Source organism: Apium graveolens, chromosome 5, assembly GCF_009905375.1.
Source record: "Apium graveolens cultivar Ventura chromosome 5, ASM990537v1, whole genome shotgun sequence".
Classification (NCBI taxonomy): domain Eukaryota; kingdom Viridiplantae; phylum Streptophyta; class Magnoliopsida; order Apiales; family Apiaceae; genus Apium; species Apium graveolens.
The window spans coordinates 62,427,586-62,434,651 of record NC_133651.1 but is presented as its reverse complement, the minus strand read 5'-3'; the positions used below and the strand labels follow the sequence as shown (position 1 = coordinate 62,434,651).

At 36.5% G+C, this 7,066-nt stretch overlaps 1 non-coding gene across 1 annotated transcript; it reads right to left on the bottom strand.

Moving 5' to 3' along the window:
- Nucleotides 1–5,973: 5,973 nt before the first annotated feature.
- On the bottom strand, nucleotides 5,974–6,080 carry LOC141662818 (small nucleolar RNA R71). The gene has a single exon (XR_012550916.1). It is a non-coding gene; the product is annotated as a small nucleolar RNA R71 (small nucleolar RNA).
- Nucleotides 6,081–7,066: the final 986 nt, after the last annotated feature.

The window sequence follows — 7,066 nt, the reverse complement described above, 5'->3', positions numbered from 1 at the left end:
ACACACTTTAATGCTTTTATTAAACGTAGTTGCATAAATCTTTTTTAATTTTTTTCTTCTAAATAAAAATATAATGTTCAAACTTTTATACAAAAAAGAAAATTTTAAAAATAAATTATGGAAATATACTTTATTGTTGCCTTAAAATACGTGTCAAGCATATGAAAAAAACTGTAAAGAAATGAGGGGGACGAAGGTAGTAGAATTTACAGAGTGTTAGGTCACACAACACTGTAGAAGGGGGTTGAATACAGTGTAGAATACAATCAAATCGATTTCGAACACAAGTAACAGTAAACAGATATATTCAATATAATAAACTCTGTTATAATGGAAATGTTCTCTCTCAGTGATGAACAAATATCACGAGAGCTGCTAGGTTACAATGCATGATCTTCTCGATAATGATAACACATATAGTGTAAACCTATGTATGTATTTATATAGTACACAGTTACAAGATAACTTCTAATTGATATGGAATATATTTCTTTCTCCTAAAATATATCAATCAGATATCTTATACAATTCTTTCAGTCCTCTAACTCTTTCCATGCATATCTTCTTTTGTATTAGTCTCGATCTTCTTTTCTATAAATCAGCTTCCTTCCTTAACTGTAAGTCCTCCCGTACTTAAGTTCTGATATCCATCTTCTGATATTTATCTTCTGATAATCTAAGTTCTGATATCCTTAAGTTCTGACTTCCAGTAAGTACTGATTCCAGTAAGTACTGATATTTCCTGTTTGTTAAGATCTGAAAACTAAACATGAAACATATTAAACGTGACATCTCAAATATATCTAACAATCTCCCCCAACTTGTAAATTATGCAAAATATACAAGTTAATAGATTTGATGATGTCAAAAACATTTAAGTTCAAATGCAATGAGAGTTTAATAAGACTATTAACTACAACTTACAGTCCTTGTAGCTTTACCAACTTTACTGGATCAATCTGAATCCATAATGATTCTTAACAAAATCTCTTACCAGCTTGTCTTCAGCTTTCCTCAGAACTTCAACTAACTGTGCTTTAACCTGCATCAGTTCTTCATCTTTACTATCACCAATTTGATAAATGGCTGTTCTGAGAGCTTGAATTGATGTTCTTTCAAGTCCATCACCAAGTCTGATAACTCTAGGATGTGAAGAGTTTTCATTATAACATAAGCATTTTCCTTTCAGAATAACTTCCACCTTAGCAGAGTTCTTCAGCATAGGAATTTCTCTTCCATCACATTCAGTAATCATTGGTATATACTGAGAAGTCTTTGTACCAGAGATTCTGAATAGATCTCTTATAGCCTTCAAAATGTATTCTGACCATCTTCTTGTAACATCAGATTTTACTTCCAAAAGATAGTGAATATGTTGAAGTTCCCTGATAGACTTCTTTAGCACATCGGTATCAGCTAGTCTGTAAGTTAATCCATCATTGAGAAATAAAATCAATTTCTCCTTTAGATTATCCTTATCATGAGCATCTATCCCAATTTGAGCAGACATCACTTTGTTAACGTGCTTTTGTTTGATTTGTTCATATAGTTTGTTTGTTAACATGAAAGGATCTCTTAGAGTAACTTCTACTCCTGTTTGTATCTTCTCTTCATCAGAACCTAATCCAGCTTTATCTCTAGGTTGCTTGGATCTCAACCCAAATGTTGCGAGTTGATTCATCATAAGATTGGATTTTGGTTCAACTGGAGTAGCTTTCTTCCATAACAACTTCTTCTTATCAGCAATTGTCATTTTTCCAAATTAACTTGAACAGAATTTGTTGTTTCTTCTGTAACTTTCTGTTCTTCATTCTGAACAACTTGAGCAGTGTCAGAGGTTGTTTTAAATTCTTCAATTATCTTTCTTCTCTTCAGAATTTGAACAGTTTCATCTTCTATCAAATCATCATCATGCATTGTAGTTTGATAGATTGGAACATAAGAACTTATCTTTTTCTCAATCTTTAAAGGTTCATCAACCTTTTCTTTTCCTTTTGACTTGGGATCAATCTCAGTTTGTAATCTAGTCTTGGACTTTGAAGTCTCAGAATTTGACTTTTCCCTGATCACAATGCCTTTTTCCTTAGTCCTTGGAGGTTTCTTCGCATCAGCAGCTTTAGACTTAAGATTTGTCTTCTCAGCTGCAAATCTAGCTTCTTCCTCCTTGAGAGTTTCCAAATCCATTCCTGGATTTTGTTTCAGAAATAATCTTCTAGCTATCTCCTCATCAAGTTTCTGGATTTTAGGATCTTTGTAATAAACAGTAGTCTGCTTCCCTTTTAGCTTCAGAGTTTGTAAAAACTTCTAAGAGTCTTTAGATCTTGACTGAATCAGAATATCAGAACTTGACTTCAGACTTTTAACATTCACAGCATCAGAACTTGACTTGTTCTGTGTAGAAAATTTTCCTTGAACTTTTCCTTGACCTCTACTCTTATCAGAGTTTCCCTGGTCATCACCTTTATCATCCTTTTTCTTCAGTATTTGAGTAGGTGAGCATTTGGACTTAACTACCTTCTCCCCCTTTTTGGCATCGTCAGAAAGTAAGAGAGATAGAAGAAGTTCTACTGAAGATTGGATTTCTTCTAATTGAGCTTTCTGAGAAACTTGGTTAGCCAGGACCTCAGCAATTTGGGCCTGTTGCTTCTCTTGAATCTTCTCAATGGCTTCAATTTTCTCAAGAGTAGGTATGACATACCTGTTCTTGTCAAGCTTGATCTATAGATCTAGCTTATCATCCTTTTTCTTTAGTGTATCAACCTTCTCATGAGCAGAAGAATGTAGACCTTGAAGATGTTTGGTAGATAGAGCAGTGATCTTGAGTTGTGTCTTTAAATCAGCATTTGTGAGCAACTCATCAGCTTTAGCAATATGCTCTGTCAAAACGGTAGAACTTGGAATGAAATTAGTATCATTCCACTTCTTGGTCCAATCCACACCTCTGTGAGTATCCTCCTAAGGAATAGGTGCATCCTGTTCAACAAATTTCTTCACCAATTCTTCCTTGCCTAGAATGGGAACTGGAGTTTGAATAGAAACATTATCTTCAGAACTTGAGGAAGACTCATTATGTTCTGACAGCACAAGAGTGTGTGAAGCAACTGGAGATTCAGGAATAACATTATCTAAGTTCCGAACATCATAATTTATCTCCAGAGCTGGTGTGGTTGGTGTAGATGGTATCTCAACATTTAAAATTGGAAAATGAGTTGGAGATTGCTGAGCTTCTTTAGATGGAGCTTCCAGATAAAGAACATTTGGTATATTCAAATTATGAATATCTATTTCAGAAGTTGTAGTTTGTTCTTTAGCATCATCTGTACCTTTAATAGGAGAGACATGAGGTGTTGACACAGTATTCTGAGTTTGAGTAGGGAATGTCAGAGCTTCAATTACCACATGTTCTGATGAGATCATAGATTCATGATCCCCTTCCTAAGCTTTAGTTGAATCCTCATATATAGGCTTGGCCTTGTACCTTTCTGCCCTTATTTTATTTAGTCTCCTTGCCAGTGAAGGAGTTGCTTTAGCAGCTTCAGAACTTACAGACTTCCTCTTCAAAGTATCAGAACTTTGAGCTGCAGTATCTTTCTGAGAAGTAATATTCTCAACTCCAACTGTCATAGGTTCTGATGCATGAAACCGTGCTTCAACTATTTCTCAAATCATCACAATTTATTATTGACCAAAATTTTTATCAAAACATTCATTAAAAGATATAGTTCAAATAGATGAAGTAAAGATTAACAAATTACAATTAGAACATTCACAGTCACATAATATGAGAGAAATAGAGACTAAATCTTGCAACTAAAGGAAATTTCATTAATATATCAAACGAATACATTTCATAAAATTTATAGATTACATGTAAAAATTACAAGATAGTGATACGTGGCATTTTATACTACTTAGAACGTCTTATAATGGCTTGAGTTGATGTCTTGAAATCAAGTATTTTGTGTATTTGATGCGTTTTTCTAGTGTTTTTGCATTTCAGGGTAAAACTTGCATATGTAGGTAGATTTCATCAAAAATAAGCCTAGGAAGTGCTTAGCATTGATTGTGGGAAGTTAGGAGCAGAATGCAGCAGAAATCAGGAGCAGAATGTGATTTTTTTTCCAGTAACCTGTTGGGCGCCCGCTCAGGATCTGGGGCGGCCGCCTGGGAGCTGGGGCGCCCGCCCAGGAAGGATGTAAAATTAAAAGCTAATTTTTACAGTCCTTATTTTGATGGACATCTGAGACGGCTGATTCTTGTGGTCTTTTATATGAGTAGTTTTCAGAGACGTTTCACAGTGTGTGGTATCAAGCAAGGAACAAGGAGAGAAGGAAGAAGACCGTTTTAGCACATCACAACGAAGAAGAGGAAGCATACATTTTCTTGTGATTCTTTTATTTATTATAACAGTGGATGCTAGTTTTCATTACTTTGAACCTTATTACTCTTATGACGTACTCTGGTTTTTTATAAGTATTTTTAATAGTTTATATTGTGTGTTTTTATCATTTTTTTATATGAACCCATGGTGACGATGAGTTCTATCATGGGCTAATCGTGATCATGGGGTCGTAACGGATTTACTATGGAGTTCTTTAGTTAGTTGTTTAATACCTTGGTGTGTGATGATTGTATGATATCTAGCATAGGTTGTGCTTATTCGTCATATATGCGTCGCGAACATATAAGATAGTCTGTTAATCTCTTGTGAAGCGACGGTGAATCTTGGGGTTTAGAACTTGCCATGCTAGTATAGGTTCATGTATGTGTATGCATGATTAGTGAGTAACTCTAACCGTTTTACTTGCCCTGTGTTATCATAAGAATAACTTGTGCTTAAATCGTTATGTTGTCAAATTCTGTAGACACATAGGGTCTCAACATAATTGATGCCTATTCAATTTCTATCTTAATTGTGGATGTTTGGTAGAATGGTATTAGTACAACGAAAGTTGGCTTTTATCAATTTCGTGTTGTTCGATTAATGTCATCATCGTTACATGCTAATGGTAATAACAATGACTATTGAATGAAGTAGTAATAAAGTTATGATCTCATGTGTGTTTAATATTGTTAATTCAAGTGTCAATTAAGTGTTTTAATTATCATAGTTAATTATAGTTAATAATTAGTTAATCAAACTTAAGTGTTATTGTCTTGACAGTGAGAAGTAATCATACATTGGTGAGTGAGTGTTAATTAAACATAATTAGTCTGAGTCTCTATGGGAACGAACTAGAAATTATTCTATATTACTTGCGAACACATATACTTGCATGAATTATTAGCGCGTGTTTTCGCCCTAACAAGTTTTTGGCGCCGCTGCCGGGGACTCGACGTATTTGTTTAGTTTATGTACTTGCCATCAATGGTCATTAGGACTCGTTGATTAAGATGTGTTACTTATTGTTTCCGGTTGTGTTTTAGGTACTCTAGCGAGCGTTTATGCAAACACGTTCTCGTACTCACAAGAGAACTCTAGATACGGCTGAGGAGACAGACTCAGTTCTTGATATTTCGGAGAAGATAGATTTTGTAGATTCGGATAAGGAGAGTGAACAGAAAGAACCAGTAATCATGGGTGATCGTATAGTTCCTGCAGCAAATCCAACTCTTATGGACTTTTCTCGGCCTAAAATTGATGACATTCAGTCAAGCATCCTTCATCCGGCTATTCAGGCTAATACTTTTGAAATCAAGTCGGGCACTATTCAGATGGTGTAGAATTCTGTTTCTTTCGGAGGTGCTGCGACTGAAGACCCCAACATGCATATCAGGAATTTTGTCGAGATCTGTAGTACTTTCAAATATAATGGTGTTACTGATGAGGCTATCAAGCTGAGGCTTTTCCCATTCTCTCTGAGGGATAAAGCTAAGGACTGGTTACATTCTGAACTAGCTGGGTCCATCACTAATTGGGAAGATCTTGCGCAAAAGTTTCCGGTGAAGTTCTATCCAATGGCCAAGACTGCGGCTATGAGGAGTGCTCTTACTCAGTTTACGCAGCAACCAACTGAATCTATGTGCGAAGCTTGGGAGCGCTATAAGGAGATGTTGAGAAAGTGTCCACATCATGGTATGCCTGATTGGATGGTGATTACTGGTTTCTACAATGGTTTGGGGGCCCAATCTCGGCCCATGCTCGATGCAGCAGCTGGAGGCGCCTTGTGGGCCAAAAGCTATACTGAGGCCTATAATCTTATTGAAACTATGGCTGCAAATGAGCATTAAAACCCAACTCAAAGGATGATGCATGGGAAGGTAGCAGGTATTCTGGAAGTTGATGCAGCTACAGCTATTGTAGCGCAGCTCCAAGCGCTGTCTTTGAAGGTCGATTCTTTAGCCAACTATGGAGTCAATTAGATAGCTATGGTTTGTGATCTTTGTGCAGGCTCTCATGCTACAGATTAGTGTTCTCTCGTTAATGAATCTGTTCAGTATGTGAACAATTATCAGCGACCGCAGCAGCCTGTGCCAGCTACTTATCATCCTAATAACAGAAATCATCCCAATTTCAGTTGGAGCAACAATCAGAATGCTGTTCAGCAACCATATCAGCAAGGTGTAAGTAAACAGTTTAATCCACCTGGATTCACGCAACCTAAGCAATATGTTCAAAGGCAATCATATCCTTAACAAGGAGGTGTTGCTCCACCTTCTAGCGCTGATTTCGAGGAGCTAAAGCTGTTGTGCAAAAGTCAGGCTGTTTCTATCAAGACCTTGGAAAATCAAATCGGTCAAATAGCCAATGTCGTGCTCAATCATCAATTTGGCACACTTCCCAGCGATACTGAAGTGCCAGGTAGGAAGGAAGCTAAGGAACAAGTCAAGGTTTGGAAAAGTTGCTGAAGCTGAAAAAGCAAAGGATGGAGAAGCTGAAGTTGTAGATGAAAAAGGTATGCAAAAGGAGAAAGTGGCGGAACCAAGGAAGACTACTGTTGAACACACTCTGCCTGAGGGTAATACAGGGAACAAACAGCTCTATCCTCCACCATCTTTTCCTAAGAGATTGTAAAAACAAAAACTGGATAAGCAATTTGGTAAGTTTCTGGAGGTGTTCAAGAAA